Here is an 18031-nt window from a genome sequence, read left to right as displayed (position 1 = left end):
CCGTTTAGACGTCGTAAGTGGTGTGATTATTCAGTCTCACGTCCGTTGAAGAGACGTTCGACTGAAGAGGTGTTCTCTTCGCCTCCTGTGAAAAGGAACAGAGAAGTAGATATCGCTCGCCCGTCGTGTAGCGTAGCTACGTGGACTTCGCTTCGTATTCTTACGACATCGAGATCTTTGACTCATCAAACTGTTGAAACTAGCCCTTCGACTTCGCATGTGACAGATAATTTGACTGGCGCGACACCTCCTGTGGCAATCGTGTCGAAATCCACAACTCCAGTTGCTTCGACTTCAACACTAGAAGAAGAGAATCTAGTTCCGTTAGGTCGTCGACAGTTGTAAGAACTGATGAACTGGATGAAAGAAAATAAACAATGTACGAAGAATAGTGAATCAAATCAAGAACCGTCTCTATCGCCTATCTCTTCGGATGACGAGAAGGACTTAGAAGCAAACACTAATCCTCTCTCGTGTTATTTAAAGCTTTTACGCTACCTTCTCAACATGTACCCGGATTACTTCGTAGCAGTCGCTCCCAGGTCGCTTGCTTCCATTTTCCTGATGAGAAGGAAGAATTTCGATCCTCTTCTCCCGAAGGTCGTTCTTTCCAAGGCTGCTAAACATTCGCTTCATGATATAGAAGATTGGTTGAAGGTCAAGAGAGATCTTGGGAAAGCAACTTTCACCTATCCTCCGTCGAAACTTATTAAGAAGAGGTATAGGTTCTACGTAACCGGGGAAGCCCCTTCTATGGGAGTGTCTGCCTCCTCTCAGGGGGACTTCTCTGGCTTGGTGGATGCAAATAGGAGATTAACGTTTGCAGCAACTAAAATGTTCTTTACATCGCCCGAGTTGGACCATTTTGTAAAGAATATTTTCAAGATTTTAGAAATTATGAGTTTCTTGGACTGGACGATCGGAGCTCTCGCTACGAAAATAGAGGATTTCTCTACTCTTCAGGAAGACCTGGCATCAGACTGGCTTGGGGTTTTGTCATGTGCCGACAAATTAGTTCGGGATGGTTGCGATGAACTGGCCTCTCTCTTTGCATTCGGGACTCTCAAAAAAAGACAGCTCTGGTGTTCGTTTGTTTCGAAAGGAGTCGCTTCGTCTCAGAAGTCCGCCCTTTTGTTTTCTCCTCTCGACAAGGATCATCTGTTTCCAGAAGAAATAGTGACCAAGATTCCTTCCCCACTAGAGAAGAAGTCTACTAATGACTTGCTTGCACAGTCTTCTAAGCGGGTTAAACCCTCAACTGTGGCGACTACCACCTCAGTATCACCTTTGCTGAAGAAACCCTTTCGAGGGGGTAGGTCTAGACCGTTCGTCAGGCCTCGATTTTATTTACGACACCCAACCTAATCCTCGACCAAACCCGACATGAAATCATCCAATTGATTCTTCAATCCTTCGTGTGCCGGTAGGGGGCAGGTTGAGCCTTTTTTGGGAGGAATGGAGTCGCAGAAGGGCAAAGCCCTGGGTGACACAAGTCATCCGGTTCGGTTACTCCATTCCTTTCAAAGACACTCCGCCTCTATTTAATGTTCCCATCACATTACCCGCCTACTCGCCAGGCTCGGAGAAGTTTGTAGCCTTAACCCGAGAAATAGAGATTCTTGTACAGAAGGCGGTCATAGAGGAGATAAGTGACAGACCATCCCCCGGGGTTTTACAACCATCTGTTCGTAGTCCCCAAGTCATCGGGGGACTGGAGGCCCGTACTGTATGTAAGCGCACTGCATTTGTTCGTCCAGAAGACCAAATTCAATATGGAAACGACTCGTTCAGTGTTGGAATCCCTTCGTCAAGGGGACTGGATGGTATCCCTGAATAGGCAGGACGCATACTTCTACATTCTAATTCATCTGGACTCCAGGAAATACCTTCGGTTTGTGTTCATGGGCAAGACCTACCAGTTTCGAACTCTTTACTTCGGCCTCTTGACAGCACCGCAAGTATTTACACGAGCGGTGACTCCTCTGGGAAAGTGGTTACATCTGGTCAGGTTACGCTGATCCCTCGATTTGTTCAAGGGAAAATGAACGTGTTCGCGGACGGACTAAGTCGCCTTCTTCAAGTACTGCCGTTAGAATGGATATGTGGTGCACAGGACCATATTGGCGCGCACAACCAACTTGGTATGCACGAACAACTAGGCACACGCAATCAGTTGAAGTGCGTGAACAACTCTTATGACAGAGGTTTTCGAACTCTCGTTGCGCTAAGTGTTCATGAGTGCACAAGAGTTTTACTCTTATGACAGAGTTTTCGAACTCTCGTCCCGTGAATTGTTCGCGCGCGCCCATTTTCATCAAGAGTTTTACTATGATGACAGAGGGATGCCTGCGGCCTAAGGGTTTACGAATCTCTACAGGTAACTATGACACAGTTCCTTTGGGTCCTGGTCATGTAACACGATTCCTGAAAATTCCGTCAGGAATCAGCAACAGAGTTCCTGCGTGTTCTCGGCACAACATTCCTTAAGGTCTTGAGAAAGGTATTCACAAATAGATTCTGAACCCCTAGGTTCTCATCCGAATCTCTCGGTTTCCGCGATCCAGAGGTTTCTGAAAATTCTATGGTCGACCTCCCCCCCGCTACAGGATGGGTCTTCCAAAGGTGTGACTTGTTACGTCACTGTACACTCCCAGCTGATTACTATATCAGCTAGTCTGGTTTCGCCAGCACCGATCCTTTCGTTTTCGAACAAACCACCGTCATCTTTCCTCCACCTTCCCACTTCGAGTGGTTTGGTTAGCAGACGGAAATGAGCAAGGAATAAAAAGATTTATTTACATTCCAGTTTATTTCCCTGGCAGGCCTTGCCTGATTTAGACGGTAGTTTTTCTTACTAGCAAGAAAGCGTTCGATGGCAACGACGGGTAAGCGGTCGATGGCAATTATGTTTGGCATTCTTGAAGCAAACTCCCACATACGAGACTTCACCCTTTTCGGGAGACTCGTTCCTGAGAAGTTCTTACAGAACTTCAATGGGTGTTGTTTAAACTTCATGAAGGCCGTAGGCTATCCTGGAGCATGCGCTCTAGCCAAGACAAAACCGCGAGGTTATTGTCTTAAACTCGGTTTTACCGTTTGATGGAGGCAGCCTCTCCCTCATTGTACCCTGGGTATAACGACTTGCTTTTTACACGATAGGATTCCGAGACCTTTTTATTCTATCCTTACAGGGTTATTGTTTCGAACAATTACAGTAGTCCCAAAGGAACATTGTTAGCTGACGTTAATAGAACGATAGCAACAGCGTGGGCAACTTTTCATTACGTTTACGAACGTTTCTAACTCCGCCCACAGGTAACCAGACATCTGTTTCTGTGTAATGAACACTGGCTAGCTCCTCGCATAGAGGAGGGGTAAACCAAAGGTGAAATGATTGCCTCTATAACTGTATCTTTTGTTTGAGAACATGTTCGCTCTCATTCAAGAAAATATTACAGTTAGTCAAGGATCAATATTCTTTCGACAATAATGTGGCAGCTTTAAAGAAAAACCTGAAGACTTATCTCTTTGGAAAGTGTTATAATAGTGATCAGAAAACTATTAAGCCTGAATACAAATGCTTGCGAATAACTGAAAAGATACAGAGCAATATATAAACGGGAAAGAAATTATTTTCACACACCAAGGCCCGCCTGAACAGACCCTTAGTGTCTGATGGAGGGCGATAAATAAACCCCTAAAAGTAAAAGTAGAAGTAAGTAATGTTGCAATTCGTCGCACATACATTAATTCGCGCAACTTTTCTAATCCGTGGCCACAAAAATTTGTTCTCAAAACCTGGCAGACTTGATAGGCCAGGAAGAAGAACGACTCTTATGTCATGTGCGGGCATTAAGATATTATCTCTGCAGAACAGAGTTTTCTGAGAGAGTTAATTGTAGAAGCTCATTCTCAAGCTAACGACGCAGTGTTTCCTTTACTGAGAGTGAAAAGTGCATGAAGTTCGAGCAGTAGCGACTTCTCTCGCTTTTCGACACAACTAGCCGCTATCCGCTATCCTGCAAAGTACCCGTTGGGAGGTCTAAACATGTGTTTGCTACGCATTATTTGAAAGAAATCGAAACTGTGTTTGAAGATTGTAAGTTTCTCGGTCCACTTTCGGTAGTTGGCATAGTGTTGGGAGGAACGACATAGGGGGTTGCTCCCTCTGTTAGCCTATGTTTCGCCTTGCTGTATACCAAGGTTGACGAGTTAAAGGAAAGTCGGGGGTTACAATGTACCTGGAGTACTCACCAATCATTTTAGTGTTAGTTTTGGTGGGTAAAGGTTTTTATTTTGGTGTAGGTGACAGTTTTTTCATGTTGGTTAATTCTGGTCTTAGCCCAGGGCAAGGGCAATATTTTCTTGTATCTTCGTTCAGTCAGCGGTGAACACTATGACTACGAGGATCTTCCACTCCATGTAAAGGCACCCATTGGTCATATTCCAAGCCTTCTACTATGTAAGATGAGCACCGACCAGTGGCAGTTTTCTCCTGCAGTAGCTCTCGTACAAGATAAGGTACAACAGGCACTAACAGTGCTTTTGGGTATACAGTACATTATTTTCAAGAATCGTATGCGATTGTTGAAGTGAAACTTACATCCACAGCCCCCTATCCTTGCAATGGGTAATCAGCTGTATAATTGTACGGTAAGACAATGCAATAAAAATGAATTTTTATTATAAAATGAAATTTTATTGCATACTTATCGAACAATTATTAATCAAAGCCCTCCCTCCTCCCCGCTGGTGGATGGCTGGGCAGAACGAATTGATGTTACCTGGACAGTTGTACAATGTAGCTCCCTCGAGTGGAGGGAGATGACGTCACCTACATCAGCGATGGCGGCGCCACCGCGGTAGTTTTGAATTTATTGTCTGCCGTTCGTAGGGAACCTACAGCTGTATAATTGTTCGGTAAGTATGCAATAAGATTTCATTTTATAATAAAAATCCATTTTCATATACCGTACATGTATATCTAATATTTAGGGAAGGGTTTTTTTATTTAGTTTTGGTTTTATGTATTATATTAGTAATTAACTTAAGGGGACTGTCCGCTATATCTTGTATTTTTTTTTCCATTTATTCAAAATATATAATTTCAATATACAGTAATACCTTGAGATACAAGTTTAATGCATTCTGGGACCAAGCTTGTGTGTCAATTTACTTGTATCTCAGATTACTTTTTCCCATATAAAATAACTAAAAGAAAAATTAATCCGTTCCCACTCTGTAAAAAACCCTAAAAACAGTATACTGTAACAATAGCTTTTTCATTCTAGGGAAAAGATGTCTTCCTTTTAACTCCAAGTAAATGTAGTTAAAGTTTTGAAGGCTTCAGGTTGTTCAGACAGTAATTTAGTTTTTATAAATGGGTGCATGTACTTATAAGTTAATTGCAAGTAAATGTAGTTGAAGTTGTAAAGGTATCTTGGTGTCCAGAAAGTAACTGTTTGTTCCGTAACCGAAATACAAACCACACTATTTAAATAGGGTATTACTTTCGGCGTAGCTGAAATGACGAGCCATTAGAATTTTAATGAGGGTTTACTACCCCCTCGCTAGTTAGGGAGGGGGTAGGGGAGGGGTAGCTAGCTACCCCTCCCCCCTCACACACTGGTGAACTAGTTCACTTTGCTTTTGGCTCGGGTGATGAGCAGACGTGTCTGCTCCCACCCTCGCTTTGACAGCCATTAATGCTTTTTGTCTTTTACTTTTTCTTATACTTAATACATACAGTATGTAAACATTCTTTATGTTTATGTATATATTTGTGTATAGAAATATAGTAAGTTTCCTTTTCAGTGTTTGTGCTGTGTGTGTAGTGTATGACATCGTCACCAGCGTAGTGCCAGGCCACCACGGTTTCACGTCATGGGGTGCGGCCTCTCCCTTGGTCCTTCGGTCGTTCCTTCGGCTTCCGATATTCGGCCGCCGTGGGGAATCGTCATTGCTGGACTTTCTTTATTCATCTGTTTCTTCGCTGTTCCTCCTTTCCTACGGGGAACTTGGATTCTTAGCGAAGGGAATGTGGGAGTTTAGATTGACTACGGTCTCTCTCTCTACTCGAGGTCGTTCACCTTTTACTACTACTACGTACTATTACGGAAGCTTCTTTCCCTTGCGGGTTTGGTTGCTTTTCCGTTTATTTGTCTCAATTATTTTTAATGAAATCTAATTGTATTTTTTTTAAATTGTCAGCATTCTGGGAGAACACTTCCCTTCGGGGGTCAGTGATTCTTACTTTTTGTGAACATTCTTAAATGAATTATATAATTATAATTCTGTTTTTGTTACAGTTCTCCGCCCTCCCCCTTTTCCTGTGAATGTCAGTGGGGGAGGAGGGCGCATACTCCTATGTTTTCTATTCCCTCAGGGTTTCTCTTCGGAGTTTCTCCCAGGGGAATTTCTGTTAACTAATTATTTTATTTTCCCAGTTAACGATGTAGTTTTTCTTCGTTTGCCTAAAGTGTGCCAACGAAGCAGAGCTGTCCTGTTTGTGCCTGGGGAGTCTTCTGTTGCTGCCGTCTCTCTAGGACATCGTCATGGGCGTGATCCCTTCTCTTAGAAGTTCTCCCGTGACAACTGTTCATCTAAGAACGCTAAGGGGGTTCGCCTCCAGGGGTAGGTAACTTCCCTTCTGAGGGAGGTTCCCTTCCCAGGTGTGAGTTTTTTCCCCTGCAGAGGGAAAACTTCTCATACCTTAATAATTCCTGGATGGGTTTTCCTGGTCCTCAGGCGGTTATGCCCTTGGTGCTGAGCGGCCGCACTTGTAACCATGCTCAAGGAGCTGAGCGGTTGCAAGGCCGGTCACATGAAAACTTCAGGTGGCTATGCTCTTGGGGCTGAGCGGTCACACCTGCAGCTATGCTCAAAGGGCTGAGCAGCTGCAGGATCAGTCTTGTGACCTCTCTCGTTCGCGAGGGAGGCCACTCATAAGGACTCCTCTTCGGAGGATTGCTCCTTATAGGTCAGCTTGCTGATCCAACGGCCCTAAGGGGCGCCATCACCAGTGTCTTCCAGTCTCCTCTACGAAGTGTTCACCTCTCTCGTTCGCGAGAGAGGCCACTTAAAGAGACTCCTCTTCGGAGGATTGTTCCTGTTTAGACCAGCTTGCAGTTCGTGACCTCCCCGCAGAATTGTTCGCCATCTCCTAGACCTGCTGACCTGCCATCTCCACAAAGCCTTTCTATCAGACGACAGGATAGCAAGGCTGAGGAGGGTCGCAGATCCTTTCCTCAGACGAGAAGAACTCCCAGCCCAATCATGGTTACGTCTTCTCGGTCACCTTTCCTCCCTGGCCCGTCTAGTTCCAAATGGGCGGCTCAGGATGAGATCCCTGCAATGGAGGCCCAAGTCCCGGTGGAATCAAGGTCACGATTCCCCGGACGTTTTGGTCCCTATGGGTCCTGCGGAACGGACGGACCTTCAGTGGTGGGTGACAGACGAAAACCTCCGAAAGGGAGTGGATCTTCTCATCCTCTCCCCGGATTTGATGCTGTTCTCGGACGCCTCAAAAGGAGGGTGGGGGGCCCACGTTCTGAACCACGGGACCTCAGGCCTATGGTGAGAATCAGAAAAGTGCCTCCACATAAACCTCTTAGAAATGAAGGCCATATACCTGGCACTTCAACAGTTCCAACGGTACCTGGCGTGTCACTCCATGGTGGTGAGGAGCGACAACACCACGGTAGTGGCTTACATCAACAAGCAGGGAGGTACCTTTTCACAACAGCTATCCCATCTTGCAGTAAAGATACTGAGATGGACCGAAGTCCACTCGTTTCCACTATCGGCTCGCTTCATTCCGGGCAAAAGGAATGTGCTCGCCGACAGTCTGAGCAGGGCATCCCAGATAGTGAGTACCGAGTGGTCTTGGGATCCTCTAGTAGCCAACAAAGTCCTGACTTTGTGGGGTTCCCAACGGTGGATCTGTTCGCTACAGCCTTGAATTTCAAGCTTCCGCTGTACTGCTCCCCAGTCCCGGACCCCAAGGCACTCTGGCAAAATGCCTTCCAACAACGGTGGGTCAACATCAACGTTTACGCCATTCCCCCGTTCTGTCTGATGAGAAGGGTGCTCAACAAAACCAGAATATCGGTCGACCGGTCAATGACCTTTAGTAGCTCCGCTATGGCATCATGCAGAGTGGTTCCCGGACCTTCTGCAGCTCCTGACGGAACTCCCGAGAGAACTCCCTCCTTGACACGAGCTACTCAAGCAACTTCACTCCAACATCTCCCACAAAGCCGTAGCATCGCTGCGGCTTCACAATATCCAACATCTCCTCACAGAGAGGCTTTTCGCAACAAGTTGCAGAAAGGATGTCTCGACACCTGCGAAAGTCATCGGCAGGAGTCTACCTGGTGAAGTGGATAGTCTTCTGTGGTTTGTGTCGTGGAAGGGGTATCTCTCCACTCGATGCCACTATTCCAGTAATAGTGGAGTTTCTCGTGTATTTGCGGGAAGAGATGCGCCTTTCAGTCTCGGCATGTTGCAAGGACAACCCCCACACCCTGAATCACACTTACTGACAATGGTCTCCACAAAACAAACTTTCCCCTTACGTAATCTACAACCAGACTCTTAGACAAAAAGGACGAAATAAACAAAACATATCCTAAAAACTATATTTCCTTACAAACTAAAACGCTCAACATAAACCAAAAAAACAACTTATCACTAATCATACACTTAACACAAAACAGGCATTAATCATACCACCATTCAAATAAACCCTCAAAATAAATAACGCTTAAAAACTTACAAAACATACAAAAAACGTAAAATAATTCAAATACAGTGGAACCTCTACACACGAACGTATCTACATCCGAATTTTCCAACATCCGAAGTAAAATTCGAGCAAATTTTTGACTCTACACCCGAATTTTATTTTGACACACGAAGTAAGCAATTTTCGTCGTACGGCTGTATCCGAATTTTTCGACACACGAAGTACAATTCGAACACGTTCCGACTCTACACCCGAATGTTTTTTTCGACACCCGAAGTAAACAATACTCGTACGCGTAGTCGGTGCTCATAGCGCCTGAAGTGTTTTTTATTTCCGCCGATAGAAGGCAGCACATCGACCTCGGAGGGACGCTCAATTAGCGGGTCTTGGGTCAGTCCTCTGTTCTCGTCGGCTTCTTGCGGTTGTGCTCTGTGCGTTCTGCTATTAACTCTGTTTTAATCGTGATTTTTTAGGTGCATCCTTTAACGGTAATTTACGTAAAGTATGGGTCCTAAAAGGCTTAGTTTTGCCAGTGGTAGTGGTAGTGGTGAGAAAAGGAAGAAGGAAATGCTTTCTTTAGAAATTAAGCAGGAAATTATTGAAAAACATGAGCGTGGCGTCCGCGTGAGTGAACTTGCTAAATAGTATGGCCGTAATATGTCGACGATCTCGACAATCCTTAAACAGAAGGAAGCTATTAAAGCAGTGAAACCTTCTAAGGGGATCACTATAATTTCCAAACGCCGTACCCCTATCATAGAAGAGATGGAACGACTTCTACTAGTGTGGATTAAGGATAGAGAGATCGTTGGCGACACCATCACCGTGACCGTTATCTGCGAGAAGGCGCACGCCATCTTTACAGACTTGAAGGAGGAGAGCTCTGGGGGTGATGCTGGGGAGAGTTCAACCGAGCCTTCCTCAGATGATTTCAAGGCATCTCGTGGCTGGTTCGAGAAATTTAAGAAACGGTCCGGGATTCATTCAGTTGTTCGCCACGGAGAGGCTGCTTGTGCGGACACAAAGGCTGCAGCCGACTTTGTCAAGAACTTCGAAAAAATCGTGCAGGAAGAAGGCTACGTAGAGCAGCAGGTGTTTAATTGTGATGAAACCGGGCTGTTTTGGAAGAAGATGCCGAGTCGAACCTACATCACTGCCGAAGAGAAGAAATTGCCTGGGCATAAGCCAATGAAGGATCGGTTGACTCTTGCCCTATGTGCCAACGCTAGCGGGGACTTTAAAGTCAAGCCCTTACTGGTTTACCATTCAGAGAACCCTAGGGCCTTTAAAGCACACAACGTCGATAAGGATCAGCTTCATGTTTTCTGGCGATCCAACTCGAAGGCCTGGGTCACTAGGCAATTCTTTGTGCAATGGATAAACCAAGTTTTCGGCCCTTCTGTGAAGAAGTATCTTCATGAACAGAAATTGCCTTTAAAGTGCCTGCTATGCATTGACAATGCACCCGCTCACCCCCCCGGACTTGAAGATGATATCTTCGATGAATTCAAGTTCATAAAGGTGCTGTATCTTCCACCGAATACCACCTCTATCCTCCAGCCCATGGACCAGCAAGTTATTTCTAATTTTAAGAAGCTGTACACCAAGCACTTATTTAAGCAGTGCTTTAATGTCACGCAAAGCACCAACTTAACTTTGCGTGAATGTTGGAGGGGCCACTTCAACATCGTGCACTGCTTGAAGATCATAGATCAGGCTTGGGTGGGATTAACTCGGCGGACCCTTAATTCTGCCTGGAAGAAGCTGTGGCCTGATGCAGTTTCTCCCCGAGATTTCGAGGGTTTTGACCCCGAACCTGATCCCGTGGTCGGTGCAGCGGAAGCCGTAGAGGAAATCGTCTCCCTTGGCAAGTCCATGGGTCTGGAGGTCAACGCAGATGATGTTACGGAACTCGTCGCCAAACATCACGACGAACTTACCACGGATGAGCTCAAGGAACTCCATGCTATGTTGGAGCACATGAGTGATGACGAGGAAGGGAGCGAGGAGATAGAACATGTGTTAGGTTCGGCGCAAATAAAAGAGGTGTTAGGAAAATATCAAGACGTGGTCGACTTCATCGACAAATACCATCCATAGAAATTGCAGGTTTGTCGTGTAGTTTCTCCATTCGATGATGTTTGCCTAACTCACTTTCGAAACATTCTGAAAAGCCGTACCAAGCATTTATCTATCAATGCTTTCTTTAAAAAAACTGCGAAGCGAACTCGCGATGAAGAGGATGTAAGTGAATCGAAGAAAACGGCAAAGAGTGAAGCGGAAGAAAGTGAAACAAAGAAAACGGAAAAGAGTGAAGCAAAAGAAATTCAGTCAATTTTAAATGTAGAGTGATAGTGATTAAAATTACGTACAGTGAACCCTCGCTACTTCGCGGTTCGACCATCGCGGATTCACCACTTCGCGGATTTTTTCCATAACCCATATATATACAGTAATATATATATATGTATATATATATATATATATATATATATACATATATATATATATATATATATATATATATATATATATATATATATATATATATATACATATATATATATATATATATATGTGTGTGTGTGCATGTATTTATGTATATATGTAGGTATGTATATGTGTATACATATAAATATATATATATATACACACACACACATATATATATATATATATATATATATATATATATATATATATATATATATATATATCTATCTAAAGTAGGAAGATGTGATGTAGTTCTAAGGGAAAAGTATGGGAAATATGTCTGGGTAATAAGCAAAGCTCTACCTCCAGTTTGTTTCTTCATTATGATCAGAGATAAATGTAAAGAAAACATTGGTTGCCATTTTTTATCGTGCTTTTTAGCATGTTTAGGAAATGCATGATATAAAATCACCTTTAATATTTGTGCCTGTTTTAGTTTAGGGTACTGTAGTACATGCATTAAGTGTTCTGTACATTAAAGGGTAGTTTGTTAACAGTACTACGTACAAGGGAAGGTTTTAAAAGTCTGAATATACATGTTGAATAAATAGGTAAATATGGTGTCACTACTTCGCGGATTTTCACCTATCGCGGCCGCGACTGGAACCTATCTACCGCGATAAACGAGGGTTCACTGTAATCATCAAAAAGAAAAAAAGAAAATGTAAAAAAAAAATATAAAATATAAAAATTAAAAAAAATATGCTAAGTTATGTTAAAGTTCACTTAGTGTAAGTTAGAATAAGTTACGGTAGTGTACGTTTATCGTAGTTAACCTCTCTACCTTCTCGCCGCCCGTCCGTCTCCTCTCTGCGTAGCAAGACTAACAACACCTGCGCTGGAGTTTCTAAGGTAAAGTGACGCTAAAAACCCGTTTCTTATTTATCATTTTTTGCTAATTCTTCTTATTTACATGTTTATTCTTCTTATTTACATGTCTATTATCTAATTTAGTGTTCATTATTCTCATGGGAAAATTATGTGTAGTAGTTTATTAAGAAGTTATCATAGGTTTTTGGGCTCAACCACGGATTAATCCTATTTCAATGTATTCTTATGGGAAAATTCATTTCTACATCCGAACATTTTCTACATCCGAAGTTGGTTCTGGAACGGATTAAATTCGTATGTAGAGGTTCCACTGTAAACCAAATTTAAACCCTAACAAAACTTAACATTAACCTCACACCACCAACACCAAAATATGTATGTATATATATATTTTATGGACACTAACAGTCGTCCACACACTGCCAACTGTCTTTTGCAGCCCACTACCACAGCTTTGTGGTCAACAATCCACTGGGTGGCAATTTGCCACAACTGTCTCGGTGATTAGGGTGGTACTTATAATCATCATCATCTTCAATTGAAAGTAAACGGGCCAGGTCATCAACAATAGTCAATCCAAAGAGCAGTCTTAATACAATCTCTTACAGGCCAGGTCGTCAACTAAAGATCGGCATTCAAAAAATAACTCTCCAGAGGAGGAATCACGGCCTGCCAAAATAAAAAAGAAAAACACTTACGAACACTCCTAACTAACTGAACTATCGCACTATAATCAAAGATAAACAATAAATTGTTCCTATCATTCACAATCACGACAAGCAAAGATAAACAAAACTGTACTTACTATTAAAATAAAAATCACTTCCACGCTGGTCAAAAAAATAATCCAGCATTCACAACAGCCTCTAGCTGCAGTCAAAATCAAAATAAGCATTCATTCAAGACATTCACCACTGTCGTAACCTAACTAAAAACATAAACAAACAATCTCATTTAAACCAACAGTCTTTCTCACCACAAACAATCAATACACTAACTACTCTCTCTCTCTCTCTCTCTCTCTCTCTCTCTCTCTCTCTCTCTCTCTCTCTCTCTCTCTCTCTCTCTCTCTCTCTCTCTCTCGATTTGGCAACAGAAAATAACCAAAAATAAAACAAAAATTAATCCTCCACATTCCTCCCCCCTTACTTTGCCAAATCCTACTACATTCTCCCACAACCACTTACATTATTTTTTTCATAACCCAGTCGCAGTCGGGAACAGGACCTCTACTCCGAGTAACTGGGCCTTTATACACACTCTCATTCACTTCTTCCTTGTCACAATCATTCGCTACATTAACACTATTCTTATCTAAATCCCTATCATCTAATATATCATGTACAATCCCATCTACCTCGTTCTCGTTTGGCCCTATAATTAAACTCATTTCTGTAAACAGTTCATCCATTTCATCAAAAACATTCTCAACTTTAGCAAAAGATTCATTCATGCTACTTATCATTCTCCTGTCTCTCATTCTAGCGTTATTCATTTTTTCTTTTACATCATCTAACGAAAAGCCACACACACTATAAGTATCATTCATACTCAGCCACGTTTCATCTGTATTAATACATTTATCCTCCACACTCACTTGTACATTTACACCCTTGTCATACTTATTCGTATTCTTACCTATACCTATAAATTTCCCTTGTACTTTCTCCTCACTTAAAACTTTCAAACGACTCTTTTCCCATATTCAACTAACACTAATTGTTTATTTTCCAGCCCTAACTTCTCATGCATACTAGATTCATACTTGTTCATATCCAACCAATTATTCATCCCATTCTCACAAACATTGATCCTATTCCTTCCACACACACAGGAGGACTCACCCAGCTGAATCCTCTTACACTCTAGTTTCCCGAACATCCTGGCTGACTTAATCCCTTCTTCCTACATACTCTAGCTATATGCCCATCTGCACCACATTACTACACTTACCCCGCGGCTCCTTGCACATTCTAGCATAATGACCATCCTTACCACAATTACCACAACCTACATTCCTGCGATTACTACGACATCCACTCGCTATGTGCCCAGTCATACCACACCGATAACATTTTACCCCTTTCTCTTTCTTGCACTCGCTAATTCTATGACCTACCTCACCACATCCAAAACAAGCACCTAGAGCCCATCTACATTCATTCTTCTTATGCCCTACTTCCCCACACCTTTAACACTTTTCATCACGGACACGGCTATCTGACATACCTCGATGTGCACTCACACTCCTATCCCTATTGCGCCAATTACCCTGCCTAAATCCACCATTTGCTTGCACAGTTCCTCCGTTACTTGCCCTAACACTCCTATCTATTACCTGATCAGCTATCCGCATTGGCCCTCTCAAAATTGCGTCCTTATAACTACCAAATTCTATTACACTTTCTTCCATTCCAGTTCTTACACTCACAGATTTACTTTCTTTCATGCACCTATCTAACTCATAATCCTCAACTATCTCTAGTATATCATCCCATGTCAATCTCTCTTGCGTCCACCTCATTTTCTCCTTCTGTTTCAAATTAACAAACTCGGCAACATTCTCGGGTACAGTAGCCAAAAACTTCTTCATTAACTCCTTATTCTCATTTATACCTTCATCCCCATACTTCTTCCTAGCTAAAGTTTCCAACCTACATACATACATAGATATCGCTTCTCCTGCATTCATCCTTGCCTCATCAAAATCATTCTTACGCTTATACCTAACACTCGCTTTCATACGTTTTACCTGCTCAATTATTCTCTTTTTCACACTTTCATAATCAACATCCCCTACACTCATTATCACTCCATACATCGTCAACAAATACCCAGTCAAATATTCTCCTAACTCCCTAGCCCAAACTCTCTTACTATCACCATACTTATCCTGACAATACCTCTCATACTCCTTGAAAAATTCATATACATCCCTACTGCTATGCTCATTGAACCTTTCACACCGAGGTACCTCTCTCATAAACACAGTCTTACACACATCACGTTCATTCTCACTGCTATCATCACTACTACCTTCCTTCTTGTTTCCTACTTCCTCGCTAGAATATAAGGAATCTAATTCCACAGTCATACTCCTATCCTTGATCATACTCTTCCTAGCCCTTTTCTTACTCGCCACTTTCACCCATTCACGATCGTCCTTGCTATCAGCCTGATACTTTTTCTTCTCTTTCTTCACATCACTTTTACCTTTCCTTTCATCTTTCCTCTCACCTTTCTGTTCATCCTTACTATGCCTAATTCCCTTATCTTCAATATCACTATCACTATTACTACTATCACTATCACTTCCTTTCCCATTATCACTAACCTTAGCCTTCTCATCCACTATCAACCCATTACCCGAAGCTGAGGACACTCCTCCGACTGCACCTTCACCCATTAAAGTCTTCATCATCCCCATTACTTGCCCCATCATATCTTCCATTCGTTTCTCCGTCCGTTCTTCATTCTCTCGCATCCTCATCTCAACACCCTCTTCCACTCTCTCTACAGTTCCCTGAATTTCCCTCAGTTTCCTATGCATCTCCTCATTCTCAAACCTTAACCACTTATTCTCATGCAACAACTTCTCCTCACGCTCCTTTCTCAGCCGCAATTCCTCCTCCAAAGCCTTTAATTTACGTTCCATTTTTCTTCAACCTTAATCTAATTTCTTATCCTAATGCAGTCCTTTGTCCAAGAGTCTAGCTTCAATCCCACCTCGGCAGTCCCTGTTCCGGCGCCAAAATAATGTGGCGGGATGTTGCAAGGACAACCCCCACACCCTGAATCACACTTACTGACAATGGTCTCCACAAAACAAACTTTCCCCTTACGTAATCTACAACCAGACTCTTAGACAAAAAGGACGAAATAAACAAAACATATCCTAAAAACTATATTTCCTTACAAACTAAAACGCTCAACATAAACCAAAAAAACCACTTATCACTAATCATACACTTAACACAAAACAGGCATTAATCATACCACCATTCAAATAAACCCTCAAAATAAATAACGCTTAAAAACTTACAAAACATACAAAAAACGTAACATAATTCAAATAAACCAAATTTAAACCCTAACAAAACTTAACATTAACCTCACACAACCAACACCAAAATATGTATGTATATATATATTTTATGGACACTAACAGTCGTCCACACACTGCCAACTGTCTTTTGCAGCCCACTACCACAGCTTTGTGGTCAACAATCCACTGGGTGGCAATTTGCCACAACTGTCTCGGTGATTAGGGTGGTACTTATAATCATCATCATCTTCAATCGAAAGTAAACGGGCCAGGTCATCAACAATAGTCAATCCAAAGAGCAGTCTTAATACAATCTCTTACAGGCCAGGTCGTCAACTAAAGATCGGTATTCAAAAAATAACTCTCCAGAGGAGGAATCACGGCCTGCCAAAATAAAAAAGAAAAACACTTACGAACACTCCTAACTAACTGAACTATCGCACTATAATCAAAGATAAACAATAAATTGTTCCTATCATTCACAATCACGACAAGCAAAGATAAACAAAACTGTACTTACTATTAAAATAAAAATCACTTCCACGCTGGTCAAAAAAATAATCCAGCATTCACAACAGCCTCTAGCTGCAGTCAAAATCAAAATAAGCATTCACTCAAGACATTCACCACTGTCGTAACCTAACCAAAAACATAAACAAACAATCTCATTTAAACCAACAGTCTTTCTCACCACAAACAATCAATACACTAACTACTTTCGCTCGCTAACGCAATCTCTCTCTCTCTCTCTCTCTCTCTCTTTCTCTCTCTCTCTCTCTCTCTCTCTCTCTCTCTCTCTCTCTCTCTCTCTCTCTCTGGATTTGGCAACAGAAAATAACCAAAAATAAAACAAAAATTAATCCTCCACATCGACACCTGCGAAAGTCATCCGCAGGAGTCTACCTGGCGAAGTGGATAGTCTTCTGTGGTTTGTGTCGTGGAAGGGGTATCTCTCCACTCGATGCCACTATTCCAGTAATAGCGGAGTTTCTCGTGTATTTGCGGGAAGAGATGCGCCTTTCAGTCTCGGCAGTGAAAGGCTATCGCTCAGCCTTAAGTCTTGCCTTCAGGCTAAAAGGAATGGACTTTTCCTCCTCGCTGGAACTTTCGCTACTCATACGAAGTTATGAACTTACCTGCCCTCAGTCGGAAGTGAGACCTCCTCCATGGAGCGTGGTTCGAGTCCTCAGGTCTCTTAAGAGACCTCCGTTCGAACCATTACGCCAGGCTTCTGATCGCCACCTGACTTGGAAGACGGTGTTCCTACTTGCTTTGGCCTCGGCCAAGCGAGTCAGCGAACCTCATGGTCTCTCGTATGACGTCGCCCATTCAAGGGGATGGGTAGAGGTAACGTTCAGGTTCGTCCCTGAGTTTAAGGCTAAGACTCGAAATCCAGGAGTGCCGGACCCCTGGTTCGACTCTTTCCGGTTTTCGAATCTCCGTTCTGTAACAGATGACCCAGACCATCTCCTACTGTGCCCAGTAAGGAGTCTGAGGCTCTATCTCAAGAGAACAGCTGCAATTCGTCCTCGAGTGCAAGCATTGTTTGTGAGCACAGGAAGGACGAAGAGGAGGGTCACTAAGAACGCTATCTCAGCATGGATTCGCAGGGTCATCCACCATTCGCTGAATCCGGATCCTCCTCCTCCGTCACGTCGCCCTAGAGCACATGATGTCAGAGGTATCGGTTCGTCCCTGGCATTCAAGAGAAACTACTCAGTGACGCAGGTTCTACAAGCAGGGGTTTGGAAGCGTCAAACGACCTTCACAGCCCACTAACTGCAGGACGTGACCCACAGAAGGCTCGATACGTTTTCTATCGGCCCTGTGGTGGCTGCACAACAGCTGGTTTAAACCTCAGGCTCCTTAATGGGACAAGCAGCAGAAGGTTGAGGGCATTGTTACCCTGTTTAATC

The 18031-nt window shown here is 42.9% G+C and overlaps 1 protein-coding gene across 5 annotated transcripts in view; it reads left to right on the top strand.

Moving 5' to 3' along the window:
* The window catches only part of LOC137622931 (uncharacterized), a 615385-nt gene that overhangs the window by 463052 nt on the left and 134302 nt on the right, over positions 1 to 18031 (top strand). The window lies entirely within an intron of this gene.

Source organism: Palaemon carinicauda, chromosome 30, assembly GCF_036898095.1.
Source record: "Palaemon carinicauda isolate YSFRI2023 chromosome 30, ASM3689809v2, whole genome shotgun sequence".
In the NCBI taxonomy this organism is placed as follows: Eukaryota; Metazoa; Arthropoda; class Malacostraca; order Decapoda; family Palaemonidae; genus Palaemon; species Palaemon carinicauda.
Note: the sequence above shows the minus strand (reverse complement) of the source record. Positions and strands in the feature narration are given on the sequence as shown.